Source organism: Halichondria panicea, chromosome 1 (genome assembly GCF_963675165.1).
Source record: "Halichondria panicea chromosome 1, odHalPani1.1, whole genome shotgun sequence".
NCBI lineage: Eukaryota > Metazoa > Porifera > Demospongiae > Suberitida > Halichondriidae > Halichondria > Halichondria panicea.
This window is the reverse complement of record NC_087377.1, coordinates 12,103,219-12,123,352: the sequence shown is the minus strand read 5'-3', so window position 1 is coordinate 12,123,352 and position 20,134 is coordinate 12,103,219. Positions and strand designations below refer to the sequence as shown.

The following is a 20,134-nucleotide window of genomic DNA, read 5'->3' as shown; positions in this document are numbered from 1 at the left end:
AGATGTGGTCACCCTTGTCCAGATTAATTGTAGGAAATGTTTGCTTAGATATGACAAATTTCATTCAGCCACTTTGACATCCACCTCCACTGTGGCCGGGCCTGTCCTGGTGACACTGTTGCCTTCACCTGTACTCTGCCTGGTGTTACGAGTGCATAGTAGTCTTATATTATGATGAATGGCAGTCGATTTGTATTTCTGATTCTGAGTAAAATTTGCTAAAAAACAGTTTGACCTATCCTTAAAATAACATTTTGTGTCCACCAACACCAAAAACTACGTCAGTATAGTCATCTATAATTATACAAGAGAAGTTTCTATAATTATAGCCTCAATCCTCTGGTGCAATATATATGTTACCCCTTTAATCTAGCTGTTATCAGACTAAGGCTCCACCAGAACATGCGTGTTTTATTGTTGGTTATAGGTATTAACGAAATCAACTCAATGCATGAATTCAGTCTGTTCCTGTCTTTTGATATGAGTTTAATTGTAATCACTTGTCAGTTTAGCATATTATGTCAAGAGAGTTTATTCAGTATAATTAGGGCTTCTCCATATTCATTTGCTGTTGACTCAATCACTTTTATCTTATTAATTACATGCATGCACTACATTGCATGCGTTTGGGTAAACCACGCCTTAGTTTTGGTGGGGAAAATTTCGTGGAGGTCAGCTTGCCCCACAAATATAACGAATATTTACCTCACAAAAATTACCCGCTATACGGTATATAACATTGTGTACACTGTGGGTATCTGATGAGGTTAGTTTATAGCTCATCATTGATCCTCTGGATTGATTCTTATACCATAATGCAGCAACATCGAAATTTATGAATATTAATGTTATCAGGAGTGCATAATTATTATGTACTCCTGACGCTATATATGGCCCTTGATTGTCCTTTAACGGATTATATGTGACAATTAAGCACATGACAATTAACATCATGCCACTGGCTATTTTTATTGGCCGAGTAACTTGTATAGTTCCTCCTTTCCATGCAACGAATTACTTACATTACATATCATAATATTATCATGTGCTACTGGTTGTAGGTGTAATGCTAATCTTTGTTAGCTAGACCAGTGCCTGCATAATTATATAGAGTAGAATATGTTTTGCTATGTGGTAAAATGTCTAAAAGTTCATGCTTGTTTTTCGTTAACACTCTTTACCAGATTAAGGTCTAAATCTCTCTGTTGCCACAAAACTGCAAGTATAATGGTTTTATGGATACCCTTGTCCAGATAATAATTATGGTTACTTACTAATATTCACTATATATAGTCTATGTGCCACTTTCTTCGACTGGGTATAAGCAAAATGAGAGTGTTAATACTATTAGGTGACAGATAATTATATAGTCTATGTGCCACTTTCTTCGACTGGGTATAAGCAAAATGAGAGTGTTAATACTATTAGGTGACAGATAATTATATTATGCCTTGGGGCGTAACCACAGAGGAATACTGTAAAGCTGGCCATATGTGTGTGTGCCAGCTGTAACTGCATGTGAGTATGCATAGTGTGATAGCTATACTCAAGTTATTGGTAGCATCCCATAACTCACGATGTATATCATAATTATGTTGTTACCCTCAATACATTAGGACCTCTATTTGTCAGCATTAATGGATGTCTTGCTGAAGTAATGGTGACATACTTGGTTCATATAAGAAAAGTAGTATACTCTGCAAGCTGCATGATTAATGGTCTTTTTTTCTCACTGTACATGTGCTGTGTCCCTTTATCAAATAATGGTTGTAGATAATAATTATGACCCTTTACCTAGTACCCTGGTTTATCAGCTGTTAATGTTGACAAAGCTGGAAGTGAGTTTAAAAATAGTGTGACCAATGATGAGTTGCTCTGGACGACTAATATATGGAGAGAGCTGGAGGACCATCTCAGTGAGTTGGAGAGAAGCAACTGGTAAAGGAACTCCTGAGGCTGGTGAGTATGCAGTCAGTACATTAGATATTGGCATGTGGTAGTAAGATAATGCACCTATCAATGTGTTGCCCAACTACCCCCCCCCGGGAGGGGTCGGATTAACATGGGGTGTAGGAGGATTCTGTTTTCAAATCCCTCTATTACGTACCCCCAGTCAACACAAGAGTTTTTTGAGCCTCAAGCAGTTGCTCACATCAATATAAAAGGTCTTTACCACGCAAGGCTACACTCAAACTCACCCACCCACCACACTGTCACACACGCATAGGTATATTAGCTATATGTAAGGGTCAATCATTTTTCATCATTTGTGGGTAAGAGTATACATGTAGTGTGAAGGAAATTGTTGTTTTTAAGTTAAGTGAAAAATTTCGGTTATAAAGTCCTGTTAAGTTTTTAGATCGACCTTCCACCTTCCTGGCTGTTATAGGAATAGCTATAGCATGTGATTGTTTTAGTTATTAGGAAGATAGATTGTCTTATCCTCTAAACTGACCAATTCCTCATCATAGAGTCTCCTGACTAACAGCACTGCTATGATTAGTGCACAGCTCAGTAATTCAACCCCCCCAACCTGTACTGATAATTTAACGTGTACTAGCTGTTGATGTTGTCGAGACTGTTACTTGTTTGCTCATTTTTTTTTCTGTATGTGGAGAATAGTTGGTACTCATTATTGGGTCATTCCATATCAATTCAACGAAATTTAAAAGGTGACGTCTTCAGAATTGCACGAAACTTGTGTGAGGAATGCTATGATAACATCCCAGAAAAAATGTTGGGTTTGTAAACAATAAGGCTTCTGAGATTAAGTTAATTAAAAAATGCAGAATTTCCCCACTTTTAGAAACTGGCTGCTGTTAGTTAAACTGTAACTTTCTAACCATTAACATTCAAGACTAAGAATGTATATCATCTTGTTGCCTAAGAAATTCCGCATCATTTGGCATGTTGTATGGCTTCACTCGATAAAGTTTGGGTATTCCATCTAATTAGTGTTCTTTGAAGTCTGGCTTCTCAAAAAAAGCTGTTTTTTTCCTGTACTTTTTTGAGTATCATGTTCCTTATACAATTCTCTTGAAGTGTGACAAGTTCGATTCTGGGATTCCAATGGGATCATGAGATATGTTGTGGGATGTAGTGTGATTTGGGCAATATTTGTGGTTTTAGAGAATAAACAGTCCTTAAAAAAATTTGCAAAGCCTTTCTGCATTCCCAATTGTTACTGTGCACTTTTCCTTAGTAAGTAAGCTGTGTGTGAGGCCCTTTGTTGTGGCAATATTGCAATTAGCAATATATCGTAGGTTTTAAGTTGATGAGCGACATTACCTACGTTCAAGCTAACAATTGTACGTTTTAGTTTTAGCAATGGTGATTTCATAAAAGTTGAGCAGTATAAAACATTAGCATTAACATTTAAAAACATTAACAAGCCTAGCTCAAATGTTTGGTCAGTATTTCTGATGCAGTTTAATCTCCTTTTTGGATAAATTCGACCTGTTCTGATTTGATGATCAATTGTTTAAAAAAATAAAATCATGTAGGCAACGTATAAAATTATCTATTTCTGAGGCTGGGATACTTGAATAAGCTGCATTATGGCCCGTGAGGGTAAAGAAATTGTACACACACTAGTGAGTTGTGTGGTTTTACTTGGAAAACACCCTAGCTAACCACCCATTTTTTTGTGCAAACCAATCACGAAATATTCTCTGGTGGCATTTCAGTTTCTACTGAGATTACTCAGTGTCCATCTTCTGACTGCAGTACTATACTGTATCAGTAGCTAGAGATGGTTCAAATAATTTATGATGGGTGTAGTTTGCATGTGTCTGAAATCGTTTGAGAAAACAAGAAATTATTGTTCAAGATGATGCTGCTCTCTCTCATAGTCCTCTGTAGTGTAGTGCAGTACTCAAATGGCTGATATGCTTGTCGCCGCTCAATCAAATAGCTGGCGTGGTGTCAGTATTATTTTGCTGCTTGTATGGTCGCTGTAAACTTGTTTTAGCCAGGGGCGTAGCTACCATTGTTTCCTGGCCCAGAAACCCCCCCAGGAGCTGCTGAGAAAATTGGGCAGGGCTCCCTATAATTGAAAAATCATGCAGCCCTGCCCATCTTTTCACACGTGGCTGCAAATCAATAATCAGAGCAGCACCGTGAAGCGTTTCACTTTGGCTTTGTCTCAGCTAGTTAGTCTCAGCTAGCTAGCTACCTCAAACAAAGAAGACCAAGACTTAAGTTCTAGATCTAGTATCAATCCTGAATGCTCCAGTATTCTCAGACTCAGCTCTAAGCACAACTTTATTCAGGAGTTTAGAACAATCTCAGCCACATGAAACCTCTCAGGTAAATGACATTTAATTGTTGCTCAGCTAGACTAGCAATACACAATTGGCACCTGCATGCCTAGTATGTTACGTCTATAGCTAGCTAGCTTCTCACAAACATGTAAAAAAGTCATGAACAATAGTCAATCAAGAGGGTGTGGTACCGGAAGTGGGCGTGGCCACAAAAATTTCGCGGCGCTATTGCGCCGCTGATTTTTCTGCAGAAACCCCTGTCTCAAAAGTCTGGCTACGCCCCTGATTCGCCCCTGTTAGCTATCAGTCGTTTTACAGTTCCCCGGCTGAAAATGTCACTCGGCCAAAAGTTCGAATTCTTCCTTGTGATAACATAAGTTCAGGAAAGTTAGCACACATGTTTTAGGTACATTACACAACAAAGAAGGACTGTTTATTCTCTGAAACCACAAATATTGCCCAAATCACACTACATCCCACAACATATCTCATGATCCCATTGGAATCCCAAAACCAAACTTGTCACACTTCAAGAGAATGGTATGAGGAACATGATACACAAAAATTACAGGGAAAAAAACAGCGCTTTTCGAGAAGTCAGAGTTCGAAGGATACTAATTAGATGCAATACCTAAATTTATTAAGTGAAGCCGTACAACATACCAAATGATGCAGAATTTATTAGGCAACAACATGATATACATTCTTAGTCTTGAATGTTAATGGTTAGAAAGTTACAGTTTAACTAACAGCAGCCAGTTTCTAAAAGTGGAGAATTTCTGCATTTTTTAATTAACTCAATCTCAGAAGCCATAATTATTGTTTACAAACCCAAAATTTTTTCTGATATGTTACCATACCATTCCTCACACATGTACCAAGTTTCGTGGAATTCTGAAGACGTCACATTTTAAATTTCGTTGAATTGATATGGAATGACCCTATTGTGACCTTGCAAAAAACAATTTACACTACACATACATTTGTATACCCAGTAAGAAAACTCTTGATAGGTAACTGGCTGTGGGTTTATTTTGCAATCCTGTGACATTGTATCTGCATGTAATTATCATTCTTTTGTCACACGTACATTAAACTTTATACTTGGTGATATAGTTATGTTGTTAGTTTAATCATACTACCACCCACTCAATTATATCTCCACTAGATTGAAGATTCGTGTTGCAATGACAATACTGGCTGCTTGACTAAAGTGATTGACCAATGGATGAAGAGTTATTCTGGACGACCAACCTGGAGGGAGCTGGCTGCTCATCTCAGTAAGATCAGAGAGGAGTAACTGGCAAAGGATTGCAGGTGAGTATGCAATCAGTGCATGTCGTAGTGCTTTAAAAAGAGTCACCTACATTATGTTCATCATGGTTATAGGTTATATGACCTTTACCAAAACTATACAGTACAACCTCGATTATCCGGACACCTTGGTTCCAGGGCAGGGGCAGGCCGGATAACTGAATATTCCGGATAATTGAATCGATAAACCACGCCTTGATCCACCCACTTTATTTGATAAACAGCAGTGCCACATGGTTGTCTGCACATGCGCAGAAGATAAGCAGGCCTGTCTCCATAGTAACAGCTGCAACGCACATGCGCATTTAAGAGACACTCTCATTTTCTGAATTATTAAATCTGATTAAAAAGAAAATTGCCAAGCCGGATAATCGAGGTTCTAATATCACTTATTGTATAGTGGGTCTTTACCGTCTGTTTGGATCAGAGTGTTTATTGCTTATTCATTCTGAAGTCTTTACCAAATCTACCCACCCTAGTACAGAATGTGTTTTTTGGTTGACTGATGCTTACCATTTGCAAGTCTTGCAAGTCCTATTGCTTACCATTTACAAACGTTACGTACTGTCTATTGTTATTGATATTTACGGCACTTGATATGATAGAGAGAGAGGTTTCCCTTTGTTTGGAGGATATAGGAAATTTCGGGGACAGGAGCACTGTCCTTATTATTACAGTGTCCCTTTTCTCTGAAGGTTCTTTGTTTATTGTTCCACTGTATTTCACTATCTCTCCCTCCCCCTCAGGTACTATGTGGCTGATGGGTGTGAGGCTCTACTCTGGAGGGTGGTCACACAGACCAGGGGAGTGCACCGCATCCACAAAGTGGTGAGTGGGTGATATGATTTTTGCATGCAGTGAAATTAATCTTTGGTCATTAAAGTGTAGATTTTTGACTTGAATGCCTAATAAAGATGATGTGCTTAGACTAATAATCTTATGCAATATATGGACTAGCTTAAGATACATTTACGTTATCCTATTAATTGAAGCAATCTCAATCTTGCTGTGATGTTGACGTGTGTGCAGGTGGACTTCTACATCTCCTAGATCCAGGCGGCCAACCATGCAGTGAGAGAGGCAGCCTGCATCTGTACTGCAGAGCTGGGCAATAAGGTGAGTGGGTCACAGTGGTCATGTGATACTGGTGCCTGTACTTGTAACCTACTGAAGCGTTACATCATTCTATTTCTTGAGTAGCACACATTTTTATTTGGTACTACGTATGACTATTTCTTGAGTAGCACACATTTTTACATATTACAGCTCAGCACACAGGTGAACAAGGATTGTCTGAGACCGTACGTGGGATGACTGGTGAGCGTACTGTTGAAGTGTTTCCATAACGATAGCTGGCCAGTGAGAGGTGACTGTTAGTGTACCATTGTTTAATATCCCGCCCCCTTCTTTAGTCGCCTGTGGTAACTTCCTGGGATGCTTCCAAGAAGAGTGAAGGTGAGAAAAACACTGTAACTAATTTTAATTGATTAGTGACAATACATTTTTTCAAAAAGCTATCTGTCTAACTTTTATTCAATTAAGTGTATGGCACTGTGCTCTCACTTCCTTTGTCTGTACGATATCACTACACTATATATTGCATCAATTGTTTTTGATTTGAAGCTTTGTTAATTAGTGACTTGTAACTGAGTGACTGCTGGTCTCCTCAGATCATGGCTGGATGAGCTGTTCCCACGTTCTTTGTCAACCTTGAGGACAGCATACCCTCAGTTAGACAAGGGGCAGCCGCTGCTCTCACCAGCGTCACCAAGGCCTATGGTTAGACACTGTACTGTACAGCTAGCTAGACTATAGGCTGTGCTGATAATTTGACGTGTACTGTCAAGATTGTATTGTTTGCTCAGCTCATTCATTGTGTGTGGAGAATAGTCATGTTCTAATTAAATTTGTTCACTAGCTGACCGTGTGTAAACAACACTACAAGTATGAAAGCCCCATTAAGAACTTTTGAAGATACTAGCTGCACTGTATTATGGGACCTAACTGGCTGTGGTTGTATTTTGTAATCCTGTTACAGTTTAACTAGTATGGAGTGTATCACCTTCCGAATCCTTTGTGTTCTGTAACAGATCACCAAGTTGTGGGTGACCACTACATTCCTTGTCTTATCTCCACCTTGTACTTCTTCACTTGTACAGCACTCAAAGTTTCTCTATCTCTTTCTCTAACCTAGCTTGTGAGCTGCTGCTTGGCAATCAATATTGTTGTACATTGAGCATGCACTTAAAGCTCTTTTGACTGTGTTACTACTACCTGAACAGCTGTTTGAAAGATTGTGTAATATTCTTTGATGTTGTGTCGTAAGCAGCAAATCAGATGAATTGTTTTTCCTCCTCCTTTCTTAGGTCCTCTGGTATTGATCCTGGACCGTCTGTATTTGGGATGGTGCATCGTATCCATGACGACCTGGACCGCACTGATTAGCAGATGTACTCGTGTGGTTCACTGGCCCCCAAAATGAGGAGGAGAGGATCTATGGACTCACACTATCACAAGCCAGGAGAGCTGTAGGAGAAGAGTGAGGGTGTGTGATGTGTGTGGATATGCTATGTGATTGAGGGTGTAGTGGGGTATGGGATAAAGGTATGTTGTGTTAGATGAGGTGTACTGATCATGACAAAGATGTGTGTGATAAGGGTACTTTTAGATGTGCATGTGGTATAAATGTAATTAGATATTGTGTTTTAAGAAGCAACTTACATGAATTAGTTTACTACTGTTCTTCCTCCCCCTTCCTCAGCTCCTCTGGTATTGATACTGGACCGGCTGTATTTGGGGTGGTGCATGTATCGTATCCATGACGACCCGGCCCACACAAACCAGCAGATGTACTCGTGTGGTTCACTTGCCCCCAAAATGAGGAGGGGAGGATGTATGGACTCACATTATCACAAGCCAGGAGAGCCGTGGGAGAGAATAAGGAGTGAGGGTGTGTGATGTGTGTGGATACCGTATAGTGCGAATTTTTCTTGTTGCATAATGTTCGTGGAAGGACTGCTTACCGGAAGCCACGCCTGCAACGTTATAGCAGATAATTCTAATTAAAGAAAAATGTTCGTGTATTTAATTTTTGTGTAGGATTGACCCACGAAATCTGCGAAAATTAAGCCCCTCGAAAATGTTGCGCTATACGGTATGCTATATGATTGATTGAGGGTGTAAGTGGGGTATGGCAGAGGAGGTCCGACAACCGTGCGCCTGGAATTAATATTTGCTGAATCAGCATTTAATAAAACTTGCCTTTACAGGAGAGTTAGAGCTCCTATTACTAAAACTAGACCTAACAATACAAGACAGAGGGCTAAGTCTAAGAAGAGTGCAACACCTACCTCTAAAGGCAAGTTTTATGAAAATGCTGATTCAGCAAACATTAATGTTTAGGCGCACGGTTGTCGGACGTCCTCTGGGGGTATGGGATAAAGGTATGTTGATGTTGTATAGAATTTGATTAGGTGTACTGATCATGTACAAAGATGTGTTTGATAAGGGTACTTTGTAGATGTGCATGTGGTATAAATGTAGTGATCACTAGTGACACACAAGGATCCAAGTGTCCAAGTGTTGAGTACAGCTTGTGAATATGTTGTGTGATGTAAATTGAGGCAATTAAAGCATAATCAAGAGAGAGAGAGTATCGAACGTAGGCATACTGTGCATCAGATGTATGCGGAGAGTAACGTGACTACTTCCTGTATCTTTCATGCACACTGACCAATCCAAGTGTGGGTGATGATATGAAAGTAGCTCTCCAGTTGCTTTAGTGATAGTGTATGGGTTAACATTTCTTAGACACCATGCAGTGCTTCACTGAAACAGAGTAATTAATTAATGTCCTCAAAAGCTGACACTGTAAGAAACTTTCAATAGAACATTACAAAATATTTTGTGTTGTACTGTGACTACGCTATCTTGAATGCATGTGTTCAATGTTGCTCTAATACTTTCTCTCTCGCTCTCTGTCCACAGTTGCCAGTATTTACCAAGTTGCTGGGTAAGAGAGTTCAAGAGACACCTCGAGCTGTTCCTGGACTCCATCTTCTACTGACCGGTGAGTTATTGTGACTGTAGAAGCCATTATTTACAATATCATACAAGTTTGCTCTAAAACACTTTCTGTTTGTGTACTTTGTTGCAATTTCAATATTGATAATGTACTCCAGTTATTTAAATGTACCCCCCCCCCATCACCACAGAGCAGTGACAATGCCTGGTACAGTCTGCTGGAGTGGACTGTCTCACCTCACTCTGTCAGCTGCTGGGGAGAATGATCCTCAGAGGGAGAATACGTAGAACAACACAATCCAATGTGAGTCTTTGAATAATATCTACATGACTTATAGGCCAACAACTCAAAGCCTAGGACGATTGCATGTACCTGTGCAAGGTGGTAATCGTGTACTACATAATTATAGAGAGTGGGAGTGGCTATTTTAATAGTTGCATACTATAAGTGGAGGAAGCAGCCTAAGAGTGAGATTGGGTGGATTTTCTTCCAAACAAACGTTGAAGGTTTAAAACAGCGTTCACAACTTTTTCAGCTAAAATGCTTGCTTTTACATGTATCGTAGTCACAGTTTCTAGAAACCATGAGATGAGGACAAAAAAAAGAGAGATTGCGCACGCGAATTAGACACTGTTTTGTGTGAAATTTTTTCATCTGCCAAACCACACCCAAAATGTCATATTATTTAGTCATAATTGGGGCGAGCGAAGCAAGTCCCTACCTAGTCTTCAACATTGCAATTCTGTCTGTATTAGTAAAACCAGAAGGTTTTACATAGGATTGGCAGTGGGTTTGCCTGTGTTAACAATATTTCATTTATTTTGACTCATTATGCCTCAGTGCGCATGCGCAAGCGAGGTATACAGTAGTGTGTTTGTGTGTGTGTGTGTGTGTGTGTGTGTGTGCGTGCGTGCGTGCGTGCGTGCGTGCGTGCGTGCGTGCGTGCGTGCGTGCGTGCGTGCGTGCGTGCGTGCGTGCGTGCGTGCGTGCGTGCGTGTGTGTCTGTCTGTGTAGACTGCTACAGCTGCTCAAGGATGAATCAAGTGCAAGTAAGAGTTTCAATAGGCTTCTAGTCATGTTTACTTGGATTTTAATTCGTGGATTTGCAAAATAATGCTTTGTTCTCGAGTTATGCGGTTTTGCTTACTTGAAATGCCATTGCAGCCTTTTCGGAAGAGCACGTAGCCAAACTTGTTTACCGAGTGTTGCTACTCTACTTAGTAGTTAGCTCTGCACTAGAACGCTAGCTATTGGTAGCTGCAAGAGTGAGAAGAGAGCTGCAAGGCTCTGCTGATGGCACCCATTAATTTTAGACTTGAACTTTGGCATCGATCGTTTTTAACAACAATCATGGTCGATCATTACCCACTCTTTGAGTTTGCATGCAGCATGCAAATTAAAAAATATTCATCATGTGTATAAAATTAAGCTATTTAATTATGTTATGTAGCTTTGGCATCTCCACCGAGGCATCAGCACCTGCGATATTTTCATTATAATAATACTGAGTCTATAACAAGCATGCACATGATATGCAGTACATGCATGCACCAATTGAACGAGGCAATATAGATATGAAATACAATTACATGCGCAACAATGCAATTTTCTGTGTACACTATACTTCAGTATAATTATGTACTAGCTGCACAATGCACATGCACTAATACACCACCATGCATGCAGTTATGCAGTATGTATACTGCACTGCACTAATGAATGACATGACTCACTGGGTATGTTCAGGTTGACGGTCCTGGTGACGGAAGCAGGGGGCACGTTGGGAAAGTCAGATGACGTCACAGTCGCTAAACACTCGTATTCTCCCATATCCGACACTTGGAGCGGCTCAAAATTAAACGTGAGACTGTCGGTATCATTAACTTCCATGATGATGTTTCGATCAGGGCCCACTAGTTGAATATTTGCCACTAGATTATTTGTATCGTTGGATGTGACTGAGCAAGTGATGGAGCCGTCCATGCCAACAGCCAGCTGTGAGGTAGAAAATCCTAGAGCTACTGTGGAGCCTGTGTAATAAGGGAGGGGATAACAGAACAACTATATAATACGTACAAATTAATAGTTACGAGAGCTATATATAATTATATTATATTATAGGGATTATCATAATAGAGAGTGAGAAAGAAATGAGAAAGAGTAGTACCGGAGGGGTGGGGTGGGGAATAGATAACTAAACAGGGCTTACTTTTCGGCAAATCACTGCATTCCAAACAGCCATCCGCCTCATTGCTCAGGTCGATGAATCCAGTACCACCTCCATTACAGCATACGGCAGGTGAGGTACAGATTCCAAGACTAAGGGCAGCCGCTCCACACGTATTAAAACACTCCACCGTTTGGCCAGTAGTAACTGTGTGTGTGTGAGAGAGAAGGCGATGCATATGAATGACATGCATCCTCTATAGGAAATTAGTTGTATAGTGTATTACCTGCACAAGTTGCTGCTAGGAACACTGAAAAACACAGTCCCCTGATCATTTTCGGTCTTCTGTTGTAGTGCTGGAAGAACTTCTTGCAACTGTCAGAGCAATTGAGGGCCTCAGTTTTATAGCCCTGCATGCATGGGGCATGTGTTTGTGGGGAAGGGGAGAATTATTACACTTGTTAGCAAACATAGAAGATTGAACATGAATTAGCAGTCATGGTAACCACTAGGACAAGGTCATGACTGGTCATTTGGCTGGCACTGTTCTCCCCCCCCCCCAGGTATTCGCCACCACACCCACTACGTACTCAGACAGATGCATCACGGACCAATCCCAATCCTTTTTAGCCAACATCATCTATAGTGTTCCGCCTAAAAGCGTGCATGTATACATACACTACTGAATCACATTATCACCACGGAAACTTGCATGGCCAGTATTTTGCTTGGCAATCATAGGCCTCCATTCTTTGCACTTAAAGTAGATTTACAGTATTAAAATGGCTGTCATATACCGGCTGACTCACAAATTCAACATATAAATTAATGGAATAATAGTCGTGTCTTCTCTTCTTGAACTTCTGTACTGCTTCTTGACGTTCCTTATGCATGTCATGATACGTAAATTTATACTTCTGTACTGAAAAAGAAAGGGAGTCCGACTAGAAAAACATTTGCAATGTGAAAAAAAAAACCCCACCAGTAAAAATTGCTTGGATTGGCCGGGAAAACATGGAAAACTACCATGCAGTACATGTGAATGACGTTGTAACAAATTGGAGTTATAATTGCTCTCGTCTGATTCTTGTTTCCACGCTTTTTAGTGGTTCTCCCGGCCAATCCTAGCAATTTTTCACATTGCAAATGTTTTCTAGTCGGATGTATGTATGTATGTATGTAATGGACTAGCCTCGATTCAAGGCCGATTAAAATACGGCCTGGTACCTATTGCAAGGATGATATAATAGTGCGCATGCACTTTAAATTACCCAGAATATGGGTAATTGTACTACGAACGTAAAACCTTAGTAAATTATACCGGAAATTAGTGCGTTTACTAAGAATATGTTCCGTAATACTTTATCTCCATGGCTGAGTTCCATGAAGCTGCAGGCTTACGCAATCTATTGCGTTGGTGCATGTAGAAGTCTTGAACACTAGTCTAAAGACAGAAGAGGCTCTCATCTACGTCTACGATAGTCCTATAGCCAGGTTGTCTTCGCAAGTACAGTCATTCCGCCAGGGTGCAGCTCACGTGAAATTTATTTGCACAATGACATCATTTGTTATGAAAAATCTGGGCAGAGACAACGAACGATAGTAGCTAAAGTCTTTTTCTCACTAATTTTAACTTTTTTACTTGCTGTCTGTTGTTGAAATGTTCTATCTATCATAAAAAACATAAATTTGAAGTCTAAATGGTAAAATTCGTGTTGGCTATTGTCTTACTTTGACCCAACACTGAGCGATAACCATGATCTGGAACAACTCCATGTTGTAGTATTGTTGTGCTAGTATGCAAAGTTTGAATAGGTGAATGTTGTCAGAAAAAAGTTTACACTTGTACGAATAGGAATGTGCATTAGCTTAGTGGTTTAATATACCACTAGCTATTAGAATAGAAAATCTTAGCTCTGTGTCTGAGTAGCTTGATAACTTTTGAACTTCTTCATTGAGACTTGCGCTGGTGAAGAGTAGTGTGATAGAGCATGAAGTAATGGCCAGGGTGATATAATAGGTGCTTGCAGAGTGGTATAGGATTGTTAACGGCATTGAGTCTAGTTGCAGCTAGTGCTGATTGAAACATTTCCATTGATATGGGTTTGCTTGACGCAAATACTTCAGCTGTGCATTCATGTATTACACATTCTCCCCTTTTACCTTCACTTTCTCCCATCCAGGTGTGAAATCGGGGTCATATCCAACTCGTCCGATGTCTCGTCTACATGCCTGGCAAACGGGTGCATCTGGAGCTATCAGTATAGAGATTTGGCGATTGAGCATGCTGACTTATTTCTCTACTGCTGTGGTTTTGTGAATTTGGTATCGCTACCATTGTACAGCTCGCATTGTTCACGCGATTGCAAACTGCTGTCGGAGTTAGAGAACAAACGACAATTTTCTTTTGCTGCTCATAATAAACTATAATTATATAATAATTTTATGTGTGTTACATAATTATTATACTTCTATACTTCTACCTACTGTTTTACTAAGAGTAATAATTATGTATTGTGCAGTGATGCGTTTACATTCCACATGGTTGAGATTAATTTGTGGGGGAGTTTTTTCACGCCTGTATCTCTCACAATTTTTAATGTAACAGCACCAAATTGTGTTATAACCTACTTTATCATTGGCCTACCCATCTCAATAAAAAAACTTTTTGCAGGGCGCTGTCATAAAAAATGTTTACGCATTTTTTTGCTGCACTACCGTACATACACTACCATGCACTTGCACTTCTATGTACTGAGACTGTATTAAGCGCTTTTTTCTCCTTTGAGCTCACAAAACAATAGTTTGATACTTCGTTTAACATCAAATCAAAAACATAGCATTGCATGACATACACAAGTGTAGAAAAAAAGATCATGAATATATAATGAGCAAAACCACAAACAAGACAGGGAGTTCATCTTCCGTTGCAAATAAAATACATTTAGTTGATAGGCATCGATCCAGTCACGCTGGCGGAATGACTGAGTATATGCATCAGTACATTAGATATTGGCATGTGGTAGATCTAGTGGTAATGAGTAAGTACGTGACGTGGGACTGGAGTCTGGGCTGTATACAATTAAGCCATGCTCATTCTAGCAACATCTTCGTAAAGCAACCACAGTAGTTCATTTGCATGCATAGTCTACATGAATCTTCCTGTTTCAGTTTAAGTTCTTATTCCCCTCTTAATTCTTAATGTATCTACTGACTGAGTTAATATTACTAACCCCTCCCTCCCTCCCACACACACACACTATATGCATGCATGCAGTTCAACCCTTATAATTGTTGTCTCACTTAAATAATGTTATTACCATTGTTTGGGCTCATAAATCCATTCTGACATCTTTAACAAGTCTAGCTAAGATTGTGTTGACTGATGCATACCACTTGCAACTCCTTTGTAGTTTATTGCCTTCTATGTTTTTTTCTTTATACATGTACGAGTATAGGTTTTTCACGACGGTATATATGAGAGGTTGTCCTTGCAGGCTGTAACCAGGGATAAATACACTGCAGTGCAACCTTGCTATGTGTATTATAATGTTGAGGTGTTTCACATTGTTGCGTGTGGTAATGATCTAAATTTAAGACCCGGCCGCCCATTATGTAGTTCTGTAGAACTAAACTTAAGTGTCCTTATTAAATCACTAACACATGCATCCTCCAACTTTGAAGTCAAATTAACCATTACTGTCTGCAACAACCATATTAATTATAAGCACAATCTAACACCCCTTCCAAGTCCTCCCTCCCCCCCCCCCCTCTGTGCTGAGACACTACAACACAGACACTACCCTCAACACATCAACCTCCTGGAGACACTGCTCAGATCGAGTAGATTTTCCACATAACATTATTTTTTCTCAAAAATGAGTAATTGTACTGTGACTAATGTATCTAACTTCTTTGAGTGTGTTCAATGTTGCTCTGTCCTTGTTTCCTACATTTAAGCTATTTCAATATAGTGAGATCCTGGTTGGTACTTGATATAAGACTCACAAATATAGCTGAATCAGCAATATAATTATAGTAGTTCCTACAGTTCCATGGTTCCACAGTTCCATGGTTCCATGGTTCCACGGTTCCACAGTTCCATGGTTCCACAGTTCCATGGTTCCATAGTTCCACAGTTCCATGGTTCCACCGTTCCATGGTTCCATGGTTCCACGGTTCCATGGTTCCACGGTTCCACAGTTCCATGGTTCCACCGTTCCATGATTCCATGGGGCCACGGTTCCATAGTTCCATGGTTCCACAGTTCCATGGTTCCACAGTTCCATGGTTTCATGGTTCCATAGTTTCATGGTTCCATAGTTCCAAGCGTTCCATGGTTCCATAGTTCCATAGTTCCATGGTTCTATAGTTCCATGGTTCCATATAGTTCCACAGTACCATGGTTCCATGGTTCTATGGTTCCATAGTTCCAACGTTCCATGGGTCCACAGTTCCATGGTTCCATAGTTCCACAGCTCCATGGTTCCACCGTTCCATGGTTCCATGGGGTCACAGTTCCATAGTTCCATGGTTCCACAGTTCCATGGTTCCACAGTTCCATGGTTCCACAGTTCCTTGGTTTCATGGTTCCATAGTTTCATGGTTCCATAGTTCCAAGCGTTCCATGGTTCCATAGTTCCATAGTTCCATGGTTCCATAGTTCCACAGTACCATGGTTCCATAGTTCCATGGTTCTATGGTTCCAAGCGTTCCATGGTTCCATAGTTCCACAGTACCATGGTTCCATGGTTCTATGGTTCCATAGTTCCAACGTTCCATGGGTCCACAGTTCCATGGTTCCATAGTTCCACAGCTCCATGGTTCCACCGTTCCATGGTTCCATGGGGTCACAGTTCCATAGTTCCATGGTTCCACAGTTCCATGGTTCCACAGTTCCATGGTTCCACAGTTCCTTGGTTTCATGGTTCCATAGTTTCATGGTTCCATAGTTCCAAGCGTTCCATGGTTCCATAGTTCCATAGTTCCATGGTTCCATAGTTCCACAGTACCATGGTTCCATAGTTCCATGGTTCTATGGTTCCAAGCGTTCCATGGTTCCATAGTTCCACAGTTCCATGGTTCCATGGTTCTATGGTTCCATAGTTCCAACGTTCCATGGTTCCACAGTTCCATGGTTCCATAGTTCCACAGATCCATGGTTCCACCGTTCCATGGTTCCATGGGGTCACAGTTCCATAGTTCCATGGTTCTATGGTTCCACAGTTCCATGGTTCCACAGTTCCATGGTTCCACAGTTCCTTGGTTTCATGGTTCCATAGTTTCATGGTTCCATAGTTCCAAGCGTTCCATGGTTCCATAGTTCCATGGTTCCATAGTTCCACAGTACCATGGTTCCATAGTTCCATGGTTCTATGGTTCCATAGTTCCATGGTTCTACGGTTCCATAGTTCCAACGTTCCATGGTTCCATAGTTCCATAGTTCCATGGTTCCATAGTTCCATGGTTCTATGGTTCCATAGTTCCAACGTTCCATGGTTCCATAGTTCCATGGTTCCAAGCATTCCATGGTTCCATGGTTCCAAGCGTTCCATAGTTCCTACTGTTCCATGGTTCCAAGTGTTCCATTGTTCCATAGTTCCAAGCATTCCATTGTTCCAAGCGTTCCATGATTGTTGAACATTTTTAAAGGAACAGTGGGAACCATGGAACGTTGGGAACGAGGAACAGTATAGAAACCATGCACTAAACAGTAGGAACCATGGAACCATGAAAGAAAAGTGAAAAGTTGGACCCATAGAACACTTAGAACCAGGAACAGTAGGAACCATGGAACGCTTGAAACCATGGAACAGCAGGAACTATGGAACTATGGAACAGTAGGAACCATAGAACAGTAAACCATAGAACGCTTGCATGGAACCATGGAACAGTAGGAACCATGGAACGCTTGGAACCATGGAAAAGTAAGAACCATGGAATGCTTGGAACTGTGGAACAGTAGGAACCATGGAACGCTTGGAACCATAGAACCATGGAACACTTGGAACCATGGAACGCTTGTAACCACCATAGAACGCTTGGAACTATGGAACTATGGAACCATGGAACGCTTGAAACTATGGAACTATGGAACGCTTAGAACTATGGAACGCTTAGAACTATGGAACCATGGAACTATGGAACGCTTGGAACTATGGAACCATGGAACTATGGAACGCTTGGAACTATGGAACCATGGAACTATGGAACGCTTGGAACTATGGAACCATGGAACTATGGAACGCTTAGAACTATGGAACCATGGAACTATATGGAATGCTTGGAACTATGGAACCATGGAACGCTTGGAACCATGAAACGCTTGGAACTATGGAACCATGGAACTGTGGAACCATGGAACGCTTGGAACCATGGAACTATGGAACGCTTAGAACTATGGAACCATGGAACTATGGAACGCTTGGAACTATGGAACGCTTAGAACTATGGAACGCTTGGAACTATGGAACGCTTGGAACTATGGAACCATGGAACTATGGAACCATGGAACTATGGAACCATGGAACTATGGAACGCTTGGAACTATGGAACGCTTGGAACTATGGAACCATGGAACTATGGAACCATGGAACTATGGAACGCTTGGGACTATGGAACGCTTGGAACTATGGAACCATGGAACTATGGAACGCTTGGAACTAGGAACCATGGAACTATGGAACGCTTGGAACTTTGGAACCATGGAACGCTTGGAACCATGAAACGCTTGGAACCATGAAACGCTTGGAACCATGGAACTATGGAACCATTGAACCATGGAACGCTTGGAACTATGGAACTATGGAACACTTGGAACCATGGAACTATGGAACCATGGAACCATGGAACGGTGGAACCATGAAACGCTTGGAACCACCATGGAACGCTTGGAACTATGGAACGCTTGGAACTATGGAATCATGGAACTATGGAACCATGGAACTGTGGAACCATGGAACTGTGGAACCATGGAACGCTTGGAACTATGGAACTGTGGAACCATGGAACGCTTGGAACCATGGAACCATGAAACGCTTGGAACCATGGAACGCTTGGAACCATGGAACCATGCATGGAACTATGGAACCATAGAACCATGCATGGAACCATGGAACGCTTGGAACTATGGAACACTTGGAACCATGGAATGCTTGGAACAAACTATGGAACTATGGAATCATGGAACCATGGAACCATGAAACGCTTGGAACCATGGAACGCTTGGAACTATGGAACCATGGAACCATGGAACGCTTGGAACCATGGAACGCTTGGAACCATGGAACGCTTGGAACAAACTATGGAACTATATGGAACCATGGAACTGTGGAACTGTATAGGAACTACTATAATTATATTGTAGTTTATTGCTGATTCAGCTATATTCGTGAGTCTTATATCAAGTACCGAGATCCTCATACTCCACTTATCCCCCTCAGAGCAGTGACAATGTCTGGTGCAGTCTGCTGATCGAAGTGGACTGTCTCACTTCACTATAAATTATGTCATCTGCTGGGGAGAATGATCCTCAGAGGGAGAATATTATAGAACAACATGATCCAATGTGAGTCTTTGACTATACACGCCTGTTAGGCCACTAAAAGAGAAAAACACTGAAAGAGAAATACCGGAAATAATGGGCATGGCCTAGCGGGGTCCAATTTGCTGGCGGGTACCATATTAAAATAACACTTTAGTGTACCACAAAACAGCTTTCTGCCAGCATAGATAGAGCTACTCTATATGCTGCCAGTGACTGGTTTTATTCTGGTTAGACTTCTGCATGTTCAAGGAGTTTCTTTCACTTTTCTAGTCTCACTACCTGGCAGGCTAGCTTACATACATATACATGCATGCACGCCATGCAGTCTTAAGAAGATCCTTTAGACAATCAGTGGCTACTCTCTCCTGCCGGTTAGATTGTAGCTATAATCCTTTGTTTACTTCCAGTGCCCAAAGTTTCCTCCTCACACACTTGCCAGATACTGGGACACAGCTCAGGGTCAGAGGTCAACAGGTAGCCTACAAGGGAGGGGGAGAACACATGTATCATTAGAGCAATACACTTAAGGATGGCAGAGTATCATAGCACCTGTAGCTAGTGTGTGTTCTTAAATACAATTAGCTCTGAAAAAAACATGTCCAGTTCATAAAGAAAAAACTCACTATTATAATATAGTCTTAGGCTTAAACTCGATTTTATATGTATACCCAGTAGTGCTGGTTACATTTACTATAGGATTTGTGTGTGTGTGTGTGTGTGTGTGTGTGTGTGGGTGGGTGGGTGTGGTCTCACCTATCAAGTTGTGCAGGTCTTGTGTGTAGGGGGAGAGTCTTCAGAAATGCTGTACTGAGCACTGACTA

The 20,134-nt window shown here is 40.9% G+C and overlaps 1 long non-coding RNA gene across 4 annotated transcripts; it reads left to right on the top strand.

Annotated features, from left to right (window-relative positions):
• The first annotated feature begins 848 nt into the window (after positions 1–848).
• On the top strand, positions 849–14,372 carry LOC135350519 (uncharacterized). 4 transcript variants are annotated; one of them, XR_010399176.1, is made up of 12 exons: positions 849–1,959; positions 5,431–5,579; positions 6,323–6,404; positions 6,606–6,692; positions 6,843–7,031; positions 7,247–7,355; positions 7,943–8,121; positions 8,338–8,526; positions 9,564–9,645; positions 9,791–9,903; positions 11,347–11,461; positions 13,951–14,372. It is a non-coding gene; the product is annotated as an uncharacterized LOC135350519 (long non-coding RNA). The 4 variants fall into 4 exon arrangements; XR_010399175.1 differs by lacking the exon at positions 849–1,959 and having other exon boundaries at positions 4,006–5,579; XR_010399177.1 differs by lacking the exons at positions 849–1,959; positions 6,606–6,692 and having other exon boundaries at positions 4,006–5,579.
• The last annotated feature ends 5,762 nt before the right edge of the window (positions 14,373–20,134 follow it).